This window comes from Bombus pascuorum, chromosome 10 (genome assembly GCF_905332965.1).
Source record: "Bombus pascuorum chromosome 10, iyBomPasc1.1, whole genome shotgun sequence".
In the NCBI taxonomy this organism is placed as follows: Eukaryota; Metazoa; Arthropoda; class Insecta; order Hymenoptera; family Apidae; genus Bombus; species Bombus pascuorum.
Genome location: NC_083497.1, coordinates 10513087 through 10528224, shown reverse-complemented (window position 1 = coordinate 10528224; position 15138 = coordinate 10513087). Strand labels below are relative to the sequence as shown.

The 15138-nt window shown below is 46.4% G+C and overlaps 1 protein-coding gene across 9 annotated transcripts in view; it reads left to right on the top strand.

Annotated features, from left to right (window-relative positions):
- Positions 1–15138, top strand: part of LOC132911461 (transcription factor Sox-2) — a 360539-nt gene that overhangs the window by 82603 nt on the left and 262798 nt on the right. For 2 of the 9 annotated variants that reach the window (XR_009659006.1, XR_009659005.1), the window contains exon 5: positions 11161–11526. The exons of the other annotated variants lie outside the window; for them this stretch is intronic. The gene's annotated coding sequence lies outside the window, so the exon portion shown is untranslated. Of the gene's footprint in view, positions 1–11160; positions 11527–15138 lie in introns of those variants that run through there. 9 annotated transcript variants of the gene reach the window in all.

Sequence of the window (15138 nt, the reverse complement as noted above, 5' to 3'; positions counted from 1 at the left end):
GATGGAGGAACTTTGGAGGACCGGATATAGTTTCCGCTCTTTAGATCCTGCGATCCCGAGCAGGTGTCTTCTCAGATACGATTTCAGTCGGGTGGAACAGGATTTACAATTTCACTTATCTGCTTACACGTGGTGAAATTTTCTCGAAATTTTCAATGCTTACGTGAGTAAACCTTTCTTTTTTTCTTCTTCGATATATAGGAAATCTGTCACAATTTTCCACCTGGGAATTTACTATGTTTGTTAACCTGTTTGGCGGTTGTAATGGACGCAGGTTTAGCAGGGTGAGTGCTACTGTGTTTCTCTAATTTAGTTTTTCTTTTTATTTTAGAACGACTTTGTATGTGAGATTGGATGTTTTCTGTGTCTGAGTCGTCTTGGTATAATCTGTAGCAGACAAGATTCGTATCAGCATGCTTGTGCGATTTTTTATTCTCTTGCTGTATCGTGCGGTGAATCGGACGAAACCTTCGGCTGGTTGCATCTTAATAATTTTAGTCGATATCCGAGGATCAGACGAAGAATTATCGTTCGCTTATAAAATAACAAGGTACAATTTCACAATTTTCAAATAACGTTGTCTATCGCGCTTTCGCTACTCCGTGACAAAACCTTCTGAATCGTGTAATTACGGAATCCAGTTCTTTTTCTGCTCCGTAAGATGCGTTCGTTTGCGTATATCTCGATTCCTTCCGAATTACCGAGACGGCGATCGTGAACGATACCGCGGATCGTTAAATTCGATAGTGGAAATTATCGAGAGTATTGGACCCTCTCCGTAAACGGAAACTTTCGATAAGCGATATAATCAAACTACCTAAGCGTCACACTCTGTAATTCTCAACAAATCACTACCAAATTACTAGCAAACTTGGCTTACACACTTCATTTGGTAGCTCCTCTGTCTGACTCTCTCTTCCTCCATTTCTTCACTGTACTTGTTGGTTTCTTTCGCTGTCAAATTCATAATCATGACGGTCGTATCTCATTTCGATACTTTTCGGTAAAATTTCAGTATTTTTTATACAGCAAACACATACACACACATATGCATGTACATATATTGTACATGAATGTTCTTTACGATAAGTCAAGTTTAAATACTTTCTCATGGCGCTGCACGCTGTAGACGTTCGTCCGTGTGATCGTACACGAAGGATCAAGTCTGGAGGCAGGAACAGGAGTGCAGGACCTAGTGTATACTATATACACAGGGTCTCTTTGGCCGAGCCAAGCCCCGAGGGGTTTACGAACACAATAGTTTGAAATATTCGAGCGCCGACAAGAAGTTGCCCTCGCGCCGGTAATTAACGAGTTAAAGTTTGGCGTCGCGACGTCCTCTCTCTCTCTCTCTCTCTTTCTCTCGCTCGCGCTCACCCCTTCTGGCTTCTTCCGCGTCGCTTTCCAACCTTCTCTCTCTTCGTCGTAGCGCGTTATATTCTCACTCCACCCTGCCATAAGACTGCCGGCATCCATTAGTCGAGTACCACGGAAATTCTCCTTTTGGCTGCCAAGAAAACTGAAGATTCTATTTTTCTTCGTCGGCCGTTTCGCCCTGTTCCATCGACGTTTCGCGACGAGAGTCCTCCGCTCTGTCCGTGTGTGCTGTGCCAGGAACAACCTTTTTCCCGCGATAATTTTAATTAGCGAATTTTCTACAGAACAGGATTCTAATGGCGAATGGTTCTTAGGTCCGCGTTCGGCGATGTCGAAGTATGTGGACGCGGTTGGAAATGAATCGAACAAGTTAGTTGGAATTAGACAGAGTAAGCGGTGGATGCAGGCGTTTCTTGGGAAATGGCCAAGGGATGGTTTGGGAATGCCGGAGTTGCCGGGCGACGACTTCAGGTCCCTTGGAAACTGTTTCTCCGCGACGTAGGAATTCCTTTCGAATTCTATCTGATTCTCCTTGCCTTTCTTCGATCGTTTCTTCGGCGAATCGACAAATCGCGATTCTCATTTCATCGTCTTAACTTTCTTTCGTATCATTTTTAATCCTTCTCCTGGTTACCTTCCAGGAAACCAGCCGAGGAATCTAATTTCGACATATAAGACATGCCATTTTACTTTTGTACTTAATTTTCCTTCTCTATAACGCACCAAATAACTTGCCACACTTTGAACAATTCGAACAAAGTCCATCGTTACAAGGAATTGATAGCCGCTGGAATTTTGCGATAATTTCGCATGTACGATTGTCAAGAAAATGTACAAGCTGCTATGCAACATCGTTGTCCGCTAAATTGGCCAACGATGAAATCACAGTGAAGCGTCCTTAATAAATCGTGACCAATTCTTAGAGTATCCGTAGCCACTTTGCATATCGCGTACCCATCCCCCGTGAAGAAATAATCGCGGGATCGTGGACGGATTAAAACATCACACCCTCCTGATCCCGTACGTATGCAGATCGCGCGTTTGCCTCTGCGTATACTCACACGTACCCGCCAGGAACTCGAGTATTTATGTATTCAAATCCCCGCGCTCATCGAGTGGGGCGTTTGTTGGCTCTTCTAATAGAACCGTTTATTCTCGCATTAGCATATGCACACACGGCTCGATTCACATATGTCGCCGACGCGGAGCCACTGCCGGGGACGTTGCCGCACACACTCACCTTTCTTCCTGCCTTTTTATCGATTAACTCGATTCTTCGCGCCACTTCCTTTATTCTATGAACTCTGGAAATCATACACCGCTACGGCCAGGCTAAGTTCCTAGTTAACTGTATCAACCCTGTTAAGGTTATTCGATGTATGTGGAATCAAAGAAACGCGTGGGTAAATTGTAAGGTATTGTAAGTATATATATTTTAAAGTACAAAGTGTGGAATACAATGTAAGCTAGTCCAGATCCGCACGCTAGCAATGTTACCCTGAGACTAAAAGAACCCCGAAGCCAACGTCGCACGTGTACCGCTTATGGTCTGTCATCGACGCATTCTTTTGTCTATGCGCTATCGATGGCCTGAGCGTTTGATAAAACCGAAGACCAGATGTAGAGTTTTCTTAGAAGTGGCGATCATTTCAACGAACCCTTTCAGCGATATCCTGCGTACATTGTAGTTGAGGAATGACGAAATGGCTGGGCAAAGGAACGGAGGACTGTTTAATTATTTTTAATCAGACTGGCGATGTTTATGGAAATCCGTGTTTCTGCGACAGCAACTAAGATACTCACCAAGGGAAATTTGTTGCGACCGGTAAATGTTAGGAAAGCTATCGTGATTTGGATATTTTCATACTTTCGATACACTTTCATAAAAGTAAGCGCAAGCATTGTGTTGGCTTTCAAGCACAATATGATTTTTAAATTTTCCGCGAGAAGTTTACTGGAATGCGTACACTTCGAGGTCGTATATTTCATCATCGTGTTGGAATCAATAGGTACGTATACGCGGTAGATTCCTAAAATGGGATTAAAGGCAATGGGATTAAGATAAAAAGACTGAGAAAGGGGCAGGAAGTTTGAAAAAAGCAAAAGTGACTAGCGAGTGGAATACAAAATACGTCCGGAAATGGAATTCGCAACAGAGAACAAAGTAACAAGCTGATAGGCAACGATTACATGACGATGAACGAGAGAAAGCCGCTATATTTCTGTACCATCTTACGACCAGTTTCCTCGTTTCTGCACGGTATCTGAACTGAAGTCAATTTGAATTAACTTCAAAACCGGTGCAAGATGTTGGAATACGTGCGAATATTTCTAGATATCAATCGACCGGAAGAGAGCGCCGTTTAAAGAGCCCGCCACGGAAGAGGATTGATGCTGGTCGAGCGTAGAAGATGAGTGAGCAAGAGAGAGAAACAGAGAGAAGGAGGAGAGAGCAGAGCGAGAAACACTCGGCTGGTAAACAAACTGTCTGAAACACTCCGGGTCGTTCCATTCCATTCGAGAACTCGGCAAGCCCCGCAGGTCCTCTCGACGGCATTATCTCGGGTACATATTTAAGTGCATGACATGAAGACTGTCACCCCTCTTCCGTGGCGCCCTCCCCTGACCCTCGAACCTCGCGGCCCCGCTCCTGCGCTCAACCCGCAAACCCGTAGAACCGAGTGCCCTCCGCAAAACTCACCCCCGCGTGAGACTCGCCTCCTAGAAGTCCTCATTTCCCGGCTGCTGCTGTCAGACGCAGCCCTGGGCGGGTCATCAGATACTAGAGCTCGGATAATGCCGAACGGAACGTACACACGTACACCACGTTGCCGCGTAGACACGCTCAACGCGGTATTCGTGTGCCCTGTTGGGCGGTTGTATGCGCGGAAAGATGATAGAAACGGACTGATATGCCGCTCCGAGACACCGGCGAAATTCCACGGGAATTAGACGTTGGATGCTCCGTCTACGGTTGCTTCGTCGGTCTGTAGGTTTCCGGTGTTTCTCGATTTTTTGATGTCTTAGTGCTTCAAGGGTAACTTGCTGACTCGGACACACGTATTAGAGATGGGAAGGGAACGCAACGCGGTTACTTTCGTTTGCGATTTTTTGGCAACTCGTAGTTCGAATGATGGATGATCGAGTTGTATTGGAGATCAGAAATGGCCGAAATTAACGACGATTGATAAACGTAGCGGTCTGGCAGCGAGTATTCATCTCCGTGCCAAGATTCCGGGTTTCGAAGTTCATCGAAATCAACAGCATTTTTGTCTATGCATGGGCTAAGGTTGCTTTATCGATTCGTAGACTTTCAGTGTTTCTGGAGTCCTTGATCTTTCGAGGATCTAAAAATCGTAGATGGTCGCAACTTGTTGGTCGCAAGGTCGCAAAGATCTTCAAGTAATTTATGTAATTTCTATGTCGTTTCCCTTTGAATTATCTTAACAATAAGCGATATCGAAATGAAGAAATGTTCTTCCCACGTGTCCTTCGATTGATCACGCCGCGATTACTTCCAATTACTTTCGGTTTTCGATGATTCATAACACGAACGGCTGTAACTCGAAGACGTAAAGCTGAGCGATTAAAATGTACAAGACAGCGGAAGATGATCTATCGCCTCGCAATTACTTTCGTTTTTTCGGAGGCCGAGGGCGGTTGGCAAACGAGGCGACCGCCGAGTATTCGATTTCCATGCCGGGACTGCCGATTCGTCCGAAGGTGAGATATCGAAGTCAACAGGCAAATTCGTACAAAACGGCGAGCACAATCACCGGCATGCTAAGGGCGGTCGGAAGTTGGCGGCTAGGTGGCAGAAGGAATGGGAGAAAGTAAGCGCGACGAAGACCGAGCGAGCCACTCTGTGTCGCGAGCGACAGAGAGAGGAAGGACGAGAGACCACGAAAGAGGACTCAATACCGATTCAGCGATTCCGGGTCGTTTAGCATTCCATCGACAATCCGGACCGTCGACTGCCGACAGGAAAGTGAGAGTCTCTCCGCCGCCCCCTCATCTTCTCTCTTCCTTGCCAGTTTTCTTCTCTCTTCCCTCTATTATATTCGTTCCTCGTCAGCTGACTACCGATCGTTTCTGTCTCCCCTTCCTCTCCTACCTACCCTTGCGCTTTCGTTCTCCTCTTGCCTTGTACTTCCACCGATTCTGTCTTCGTCCACCTAACCGATTGCCTGCCCTTTCCATCGACTTCAGCGAACAAACTCCTCCTGTCCGTGGATTCGTAGTCCCTCGTGCTCTCCTCGTCGACGTTGAACGCATTGAGAGTGACGTGAAGAGCGCGTTGTCCCGATCTTCCATCTTTCCATGGATTCACGAATACATAGCCACCTCGATCTCCTCAAAATCGCCCTCTGCGGATAACCCTTTTCTCTCTGGACGTCGAAGCCGCGACTTGGCCAACGAGACGAAGGTCGCCCGCGAAATTGCGGACCGGCTCGAGTGGCTGCTTCTCTCAGAATTCGCAATCAGAAGACCGGTCAGAGGGAGAGAGAGGCAAGTGTTACTCGCGGTGGTATTCGAGAAGCAAGAGAAAGGGGCCACGAAGTTCTCTGCCGTTTCTCTTTAACCAGCTCGGGTGATACTTTCGACGCGGCGAACTTGCTCGTTGATTTTTCAGCCTCGATTGAAACGTTCCACCGAACTTTTAATTGCCGCTATTTACATCGCGGCCTTGGAAGCTCGACAATCGCGCAGCCAACTACGAATACTTCCGCTTTTGTCTGACGAACGCGTCTCGCCTAATGTACCGCTTTCCATAGGAAACGAACGAATTCCAATCTTTTTAAAAGGATCTGTCGCCCTCTTCACGGAAGGAATCCGTCTTTCGTCGATGTCGTTAAGATTTTTTAGCATTCTTGATTCGGTGGGAAAGCAATTCGCTGGCCAATTTTCTACTAGCGTAAAGTTAACGCTACGCGCCATGGGGAGCTGTTTAATTTTGTTTATGCGGCCACTTTGGAAGACGTAAACACGGTATCTCAATTCACGAGCGTAATTTTACCCTGCCGTCTCGTCGGCTGCGTTACGATTATGGCGTAATCATATCGGATTGTTATTATAGCTGATGGCTCTGCAGGGGTTTCTCCGAGAAGGGTGAGCAGGCTTATCTTTGAAATATGCTGATATACCAGCCTCCACGACCAACGGCTCCCTCTTCCTCCGCGTCTTCCGTTCTCCACTGTTCCTTTCATCTTTTTCTTCGCGGCTTCTTCTTCGCTTCGAACGCCACGACTAGGCTTTATCGCGCTAGGGGCGCGAGAAATTGCCAGAGGATCGTCCCTCTTTGCTCGTCGTTTTTTATCTCAGACCAGATTTTCAATTCGCGCCCTCAAGTGCCTGATTTTTCGATCTCACGCGTGCACGGGGGTGGATCTTGGGATTGGAAGCGGTTGTGTTACGTGTGCTGGATAGAGAGTGCGTTCTTTTCTTCCTTCGCTTAAACTTTTTATAGGCACTGAGTTATCCGAAGGAGGAAATTTCAGAAAATTTACAAAATTGTAGGTAACTGATTGCCACATTCCGCACTTTCGTACCAGATTCCTATTTTTATAAAGACACCAAACGAACATATTAATTTGAAACATATTTCTCTGTTCCGCGTGGTTAACACGTTCGTTGATCGTTGTACTTGTAATAAACTCAAATACGAATATCGATAGCAATAACTGAGTTTTATTAGTCGCTAACTGTGGCTGAAAACTTCATAATCGGAGAAGATTAACAGAGTGAAAAAAAACCTACACTCTGCTCGTTCTTGCGCTTAACAATTTTTCCGTAGTCTGTTCAAAGAAAATAAAGCCACGAAGAAGTTGCATTGCCTCCGATCGAATCACCAACGACATCATCAGCATCCTCGTCACGGTGACATTCGTGTTAGACATTAGACTACCAAATAAGTGGGTACGTGCTGCATCGCCGGGGTTCGTGGCAGAGCGGGGGTGGCGTCCCCCTGTGGCACCCGCATGCCACCCCCTGGGGGACGCAATCAGAACGTTTCAATCAACGGTCGCCCCGTGAGGATCGTGGAAATCGGGCCGCAGGTCGATGGGGTGAGTTTCACGATTACTCTGATAACCAACAGGCATTAAATCTTGGACCGAAGAGGGCGGAAACCCCTTCTCTTTGTCACTGGGCCGCGGTTTTAAGGCGGTGAGTCACGGACCTCGCTTTAAACTCAACGTCAGCTCGAAATCGCTGGGGCTTCTCGTTTTATCGCGATACCCTGGAAATGCTGATTTCTTTTTTTATCGAATAATAATTTCGCAAAATCTTTTACGATTATCCTGGCTGAAGACAGCATGTCTCTTAATTACACGTTATACGTTACAGCTCTCTATTCAAAATCGTTGGAGATATTTCCAACGAATTAGAGACAAAGGTCGAAAGAACCTCGTTTACCCATTAGAATTTTTTTAATTCTACGTATCCCTAGGTTATCGTTGTACTAACGCAGTTGTTAATACTCGTTGGAAAAACTCGAGAATAATAATTTTCTAAATCGTTCGATTGAAATTCTTCGTGTCATCATTAGACCGTCAGAGGGTTGAAGGGTTTCGCAGGGTCGTTGGTCGACAATTACATTTACAATTCCGCTCTTTTCCCTGGCAATAGAACGTCGACGAAATTATCGTCGACAGGCAATCCAGCCTCGTGGAAACGACTCTTGGGTTGGAATCAGCCGTTCAGTCACTCAGTCACTCAGTCAGTCAGTGATTTTGTTCTCTGATCTTTCCATGGACACGCGCACACCAGGCCAGCGCAACTCGGTACCGGTAGTAATCCGTGCGGACACGAATGAATGGCAAATGAATGGGGCGCGGCGCCACGACGAAAAGTTAATCACGGCTCACCATATCGTTGTAAGGGAGGCTTTTCGGGGGTGTAACAAGGGGTTGCCCCTTTGGTTCCCTTGATTACATGGGCGTATCTCGATCGCGGATGCTACGCACCCCCGTCGCTAGATAGGGTGTTCTCTCCATCGTATTTGCCCCCTTCTCTGCTTCCTTCTTGTTGGCCCATATGGTGCTGTTTGTTTTGTCCGACTTTGGGCCCCGTTAGGAAACAATTATGATGGCGGTGACGGGGTACGTCGTCACGGCTGGTCGCCTTGGAGTTACTGCGATTACTCTAGGGGGGTTGGTACCATCGAATGGGATTCCTAGAACTCGATGAAATCCTCGAATCCATCGTGGTTCTCATAGACGCGTCGAGACAGTGCCAGTTAGATTATCTAAGCTTCAATTTCTTCAAATTCAATCTTGAATTTCCAGAAGAGCGATCCGATTTATCGTTCGTTATCAGATACCATTGGTTTTCTATGTGGTAACCATAGAATGAGGAAATATCGTGTACTTTACTGTACCTGTCGTAACATACAGTTACATAGATCTGGGTGTATTTAGTAACTTAAAAAATATTTTTATTTCCACATTACAACTGTATAAATATCAATTAACTAACTTAGGAGCTAGTTCTTGACAGTTTGGACGTCGAATCCAGTTTCTTCGTCATTGCTGTCTAAGCAAACTGCACGGATAATCTCTTATTTCGTATTTTCGGTGCGCTCTGCTTTTCTCTATCTACTTTGCTTCTTCTCAACCAAAGATATGGCTAATATCTTTCCATGGGAACACTCCGTGCGCGTTCTTCGTCGATCGTGAATATTTTCCACGGTTCGGCTATAGTTGCCAGAGTTGGCTGGATTCATGGGAAGTTTCGTGATTGCGAAATATTTTAAAAGGACGAAGGTTGTGCACGGCAATTATGGTAATGGACCGGCTGCAATGGCGCTGCTCGAAATCGAGTAGCGATGCAGCGGAGCCTGATTAATTCGCTGGTGGTTGGAGCGACCAGGATTGGCCCAGCTGACGGTGAAAGGTAGCAAAATTCCCCTCTCGTCAAGTGGATTTTCAAGTGGTTCCGTCCATCTGATCGAAAGATCGCGACGCACGATAAGGCGCTCGTCTCTAGCCTGTATCTACGATGTAATGAACGATTTTTATCTCCGGCTGTTGTGTCACTGCCGACGACAGTCGTACGTTACGTCGACAAAGAACGCCGCGCCGGTGAAGAAAAAAAAAAAAAAGAAAAGAAAAAATCAGACTAAGTGGATAGAGGGAGCGCAGAATGTAAAACGCAGCGGAGAAAAATTAATTTCTGGGAATGTTCGAGCTCTCCATCGCGGATGCCAAGGTGAAGTTTTCGAGTTCGATCGCCTACAAAAGTATTTCGATCTTCGTTCTATGCGAATTGAATCGCAGAAACGCGGTTCGAGGAGAACGGAGCGGTTCCTTAATGAAATGGCGCTGCCTTCCCCGTTTCCCCATGGGACCGCCATTGTTTAGCAAAGGTCTTGTAGTTTTCCAATAACTAAGATTGGATAGGGATACGGCCACGTTGTACCAAGATATCGATACCGGAGATCCTGACATCCAAAAGTCGCGTTTCCTCTGCTCGTGTCGACGATTCCCCGTTGGTACGCGTCCTTTGACGCGGTTAAAGAGTCTCCGTCACTTTCCTTTTTCTCCTCTCGGTTTCATTCGATACCACTTTCTCGCTTTTATTCCCGTCGAAAAAGTTATCCCCGATGAGAGGAGAAAAAAAGAACACAGAAATATCGTAACCACGGAACGCGACGAGAAGATCGAAGCGGATGAAGGGAAACACGAGAAGGGCGTGTTTGAAACGAAATGTATCATCGAGTATCGTGACGATGCTCACCAGGCGTTACCTGAAAAAGTCGCGGCGCGAGAGTGGGGCCGCCTGGAAAGTTTCGAGGGGTAACTCGATTTCAGAGATTGTTCTATCGGCAGTGAGTGCCAAGCGGCAGAGTGAATTGTAAAGTAATTGCATAAGATTAGTAGCGGCAGGCGCGGAAGCCACTCTGTCGGTTACTTCCAGTTCAATGAGTCTAAACGACTTTACTTTGATTCACCCTCCTCTTTTCTCTTTCGTCAGTGTCTCTCCTCCCACTCTCCCGGCTTGTTCCCCGCGTTTTTTTTTCTTTTTTTCTGCTCGTCTGTTGCCCCTGCCTTCGCCCTTTCTACCCTCTCTCTCTCTCTTTCTCCCTCCCACCCACTCTACACCACCCCAGCCCTTCACTTTGTGTTCCATCTGCATTTCATCGAGCTAATTTGTTGAGATACCGCTTGCCAATATTTCAGTCTTTTTTACCCCATTGGGCCGAATAAAGGGAGGGACGCTTTCGCTCGAGCCGCGATCTCGAAACGGATAATTGCTTCCCGTCTCCCGACGGCAGCATCCGAGTTCTCTGACTAACCATGCGCGACGAGCAGATTCACTGGGAAACTTTAGCGGCGGGTAATTAACGGGAAATATGTAGATTTATTAGCGACCGATAATATTAGGCTATATAATCACCATTGGGGATGCCGTAGTCGAACTTATCGCCCAGCGATCGTTGCATACATTGATCTACTAATGCGTTTCGATCGCCAAACAGAATCGCGTCTAAAGTGGCCAGGCTTCGTTTGTTCTACAATACGTCGAAACGAAGCATTCGACAAGCCAGTTACTCGCCGCGTCATTTTCTCGACACACTCGGATACGAAAGCGTACAGACTCTCTCGTTCGAATTAGGCACGATCCATTAAGAGATTCTCACCGTCCATTTTCGTCTTCGCGATGGTGACAGCGAACGAGAGAATTGGAAAAGGAAGTAGAAGGGTGGTGTGAGGTGGAAGAAAAAGGTGAAGGAGCCCGAAGGAAATTCGCGCGATTGAAATCCAGCCCTCGTCCCGATTCCAGGGACGTGTACGAGTGGAAATTCGCCGACTGCGAAATGGATTTGCGACAAGGTGACGCTGGAACGGACCAGGAATTCTGATAAGAAGACTTCTTTTCCTCTTCTCGTTCCCCTGGTTGCACCTCGGTCCAACGATTCCAGAGAGAAAGACAGGGGAACGAGAACGACGGCGGAGGGGAATGGAGACTAGAAAAGCAGACGGAAAGAAGGAAAGAGACTCGCGCGGACAATGTCCGAGTAATGGTCGCCCCGGGCTACTTTTATATCCTGGGAGACCCGTTGAAAGCTAATGTCCGTGATAACAGCTCGTCGCCCCTCTGCCCTGACCAGCTGTACCATCCTTTAGAGCTTGGCTAGAGCTTCCTTCGTGTCGCAAGGTAAGGTGGCCAGAATTTAAAGGACACTCCGTCCAACGGATGCACTTCCGCAAGAAGAATTTCGGCGTTGATCGCGACGAACGTGTCGTATCGTATCTTCGAGTTTTCGAGTATGCAAAGCCAGAACGAAGACCAGAGGTATAACATAGAACAAGAAGAGTAATTTGCCCGCTACGTTCAGACGTAAGGTAGGATATGCAGGGATAGAACATCGTGGTCATTAAAAATTATAGCTTACACAATGGAACACGAAGTAAAAGGGTTTAATCTGGCTTGTAGAAATTGTGTTTAAAATGTTAGAGATACGTGTTCGTAAGTTACGATACTTACGTGCGTAGACCAATGTAAGTTCGCTGTGTATTCCAAATTTTTTACGCTAGGATGATCTATCGCGATCAAATGGATGTGCCTTCCAGCCTTACTCTTTTCGGCTATGTGCAGCGCAAATTTGACTGAAAAGAGTTAGCAAGAAGTCAAAATTGAAATCACAACGGAGGCTGAAAAAGTTACGTCTCCCTCGGGCCGGTTAAATTTTCGAAACACACCCTCGAGAGAAAGAGACACAACCGGGGAAGACAACGAGGAGCGATATATTTGTCGTGTCAACAATTTAGCGGAAAGTGGGGTGGCGCGGCACTCGACTTAATGCGACGAGCCTCGAACAGCGAAACGACGATGCCTTTCGAGGATCAGAGGACGTGGCAGCAGCCCTCGGTCTGTCTCCGTGGTACGGGCTTCTGGGGTCGTACGTGGGGTCGACTCTCTCTTTCTCTCTCTTCGAGGGACGGCTAATGAAATATCCGTGCCAGTTTAACCGAGTTACAAGCCCTCTGAGCCACCCCAAAAGCGACCCTAGAAGCGGTGCTTCTCTCGTTGCAAGCACGAAGAAACATATTGTCCGCGAATAAACCTCTCCCCCTAGTTTCCCCTGAATCGTCCGGACTTCTTATCCCGCTTCTTACCCCGTACCTCGTTCTTATTGTAGGAATGTTTGGAAATCGCCGGTGGTTGAATCCATTCGTGGTTCGAGTCTAGGTAAAAGCGACAGCCCTGAAAAAAACCATGAAAATCACTGCTTTCTTTCGTGATGGAAGCTTTACGTTGGTCAGAGTGTTGGTGGTCTGTTTGCTGGTGGCGTTGGTAAAAGGTAAAATCGCGCGTATTGGGTATCTGTCTTTTTAGCGAAATAGCCAAGTATAAAGGGTATCCTTTTGCTCGACACCTGTCTCTTCGTTTTCACGCTAGGGTTTGTTGCTTGTGCGGCGTTTCGTTTGCGGTAATATACTCGAAAGTTGCGCGTCAGTGTCGATTTCTCTCCGAGTCGTCCTGTTCACGATCGTGTAGCAGGAAGTAGCGTAGTTTGGCGAAAGACTGTGAAAGAGGTCTGTCAGGAATTAAAGCATTCGGGACCTCGTGCAAGCAACCCCCGATTATAGATGTACCTGCGTACCATGGTGAAGCACCCATTGCGTGTTCTCCCACGGTCGCCCTTACCCTGCGCCACGAGCTTAGGATCAACGCGAACCGATTCTGTTTGCGTGTTGCGTAAACGCGTAATACGCTACATTAGCTCGATCCATCATGCGAGAAGGATCGACTTAGCGTATGTACATATCAAGAGCTCAACTGTACACAGTCTAACCTAGAATTAGCGTCCGACAGACATCGATACCCTGCTATATATCGTGACGAAGTAGTTTTTGATGCGTGTCGATTTTTCATATACTTGGTATAATGTAATATCAGCTATATATAATTCTTGGAATATTCATATTAAAATATTATTTTATCGGAAATGTCGATGAAATTGCTTTTCCAACGAACATCATGGGACGAACATTCATGCGGCCGAGGTACTTTTGTTTAGGATTCAGCTTGTTAGAGGATAAAGTCAAGAGAATTCGGCCGTTTATCATCGTCAGTAGCACTCACGCAGCGCGCGTGCGAGTATTACATATTTACTCGTACATGGCCGCTTATTAAAGCTGCCTAATACACCCCCGCGCGGCAAGTGGAGTGTATTAAATTTAAATAAAAATACCGGCAGCCGTGTTCACAAGCCGAGTCTATAAATCAGAGGGACAGCCAGCCGACCGACCAGCTCCGGAGAATAATACCCCATATTTATGTTCTTCTCCGTAAAAATCCCGTCCACCTACCCCGTTCCGTTTCCCTCATCCCTCGCGCCGTACGGTTCGCCCATCCACGCGCGAACTCGCCTCGTATCGCTCTGGTTTTTCCCAGTCGGCGAGCATCGCAGGCAAAACTTGCCTTTACTCTCGTTTAAACGGTCCGCCTTTTTTTTACCCTCTCCCCCTCCCTCCCCATGGAATATACGTCGTTACACAGGAAAGACACATGGATAAGTCGTGGTTGATTTCAATTGTGAAATTTCATCGGGAAATCTATTCTTTGTTATCAGCGAATTCAGTTAAAACGAAGATTTCTCTTTTATTTTTATGTTCGATCGAGCGATGATTTTGGAAACTATAGGATCTCTCCTTTGACGAACTACGATAAATTTTGTTGGAACAATGGCTCGCGGATAGGAATAAGGAAAAGGACGACGAACGACGCTAAATATTCCACGCGCTGTTTGGTTAATTTACACAACCCGCAGGATGCACCTACGCCGATATGGACGTGCCTTAATCTATGCACGAACGGTCAGTAGGGTGTGGCAGCAGGTTGGATTATGTGACCGGGAGCAGTAATGAGGACAGCGACAGGATAAATCACTCGTTTCTCGCGGCAAGGATAATCATAATCCCGGCCGATCCTGTTCCCGGGAGTCTTGTATAGATGTTCACCTTCCACGCCGCGGGGACACTGAATTCATTTTCCTCGGCATCTTCCTTCCGTCCGTCTCACGAGGAATTCTTCTTACTTCACGTCCGAGTCTTTTCTCGTTCCCTTTTCTTCTTCTTCCCTCTTAGTTTCTTTTCAAGAGTCTTGTTCGACGTCGCTTCGTCCTGAGAGAATATCTTGAAGAGATTGGAGAATGTTTATTGTGCCTCGAAGATTCCTTTTAATTAACTCTGTGAATTTGATTTTCACTAACCAAAACGCTGCATGCTATCGAATACGGTATTTTTCATGCAATACTCGTCTTCGTATCGTAAAATGTTATGTATATTTGATTTGGCTTGTTACGAAACTCTTTTCACAATCTGACATATTTAGTACCGTTCGTAGAATCTAATAAAAGATTTTCATTTTTCAATCTCATATAGATTAAGATGAAATTTTTTTTCTAAGCTTTCTTATAAGCTATTTTTTGTCGCATTCTGTCAACGTAAGGTGAAAGTTACGATCTCGCAATTTCCTTACGTGATACCATTGTCCGGAGGAGAAGAAGATTGTTCACGGTTTCTTCTCACCCCATATCTTGTTCTCTGCGATTAACTTTGTTTTTCTCCATCGGCGAGGCAACCAGAGCAATGAAATTTTATCGCTTGATGCGTGCCACGTCCGAAGTGCCGTAACAAATATCTATAAATATGAGGATTATGTAAAGGTGTAGCGGTGGTGCTCCCTGTTCTCTCGGTTCTCCGGCTGTACGGTCTCGAGGCACATCCTGACAGGATAGGATACGTGCGTGGG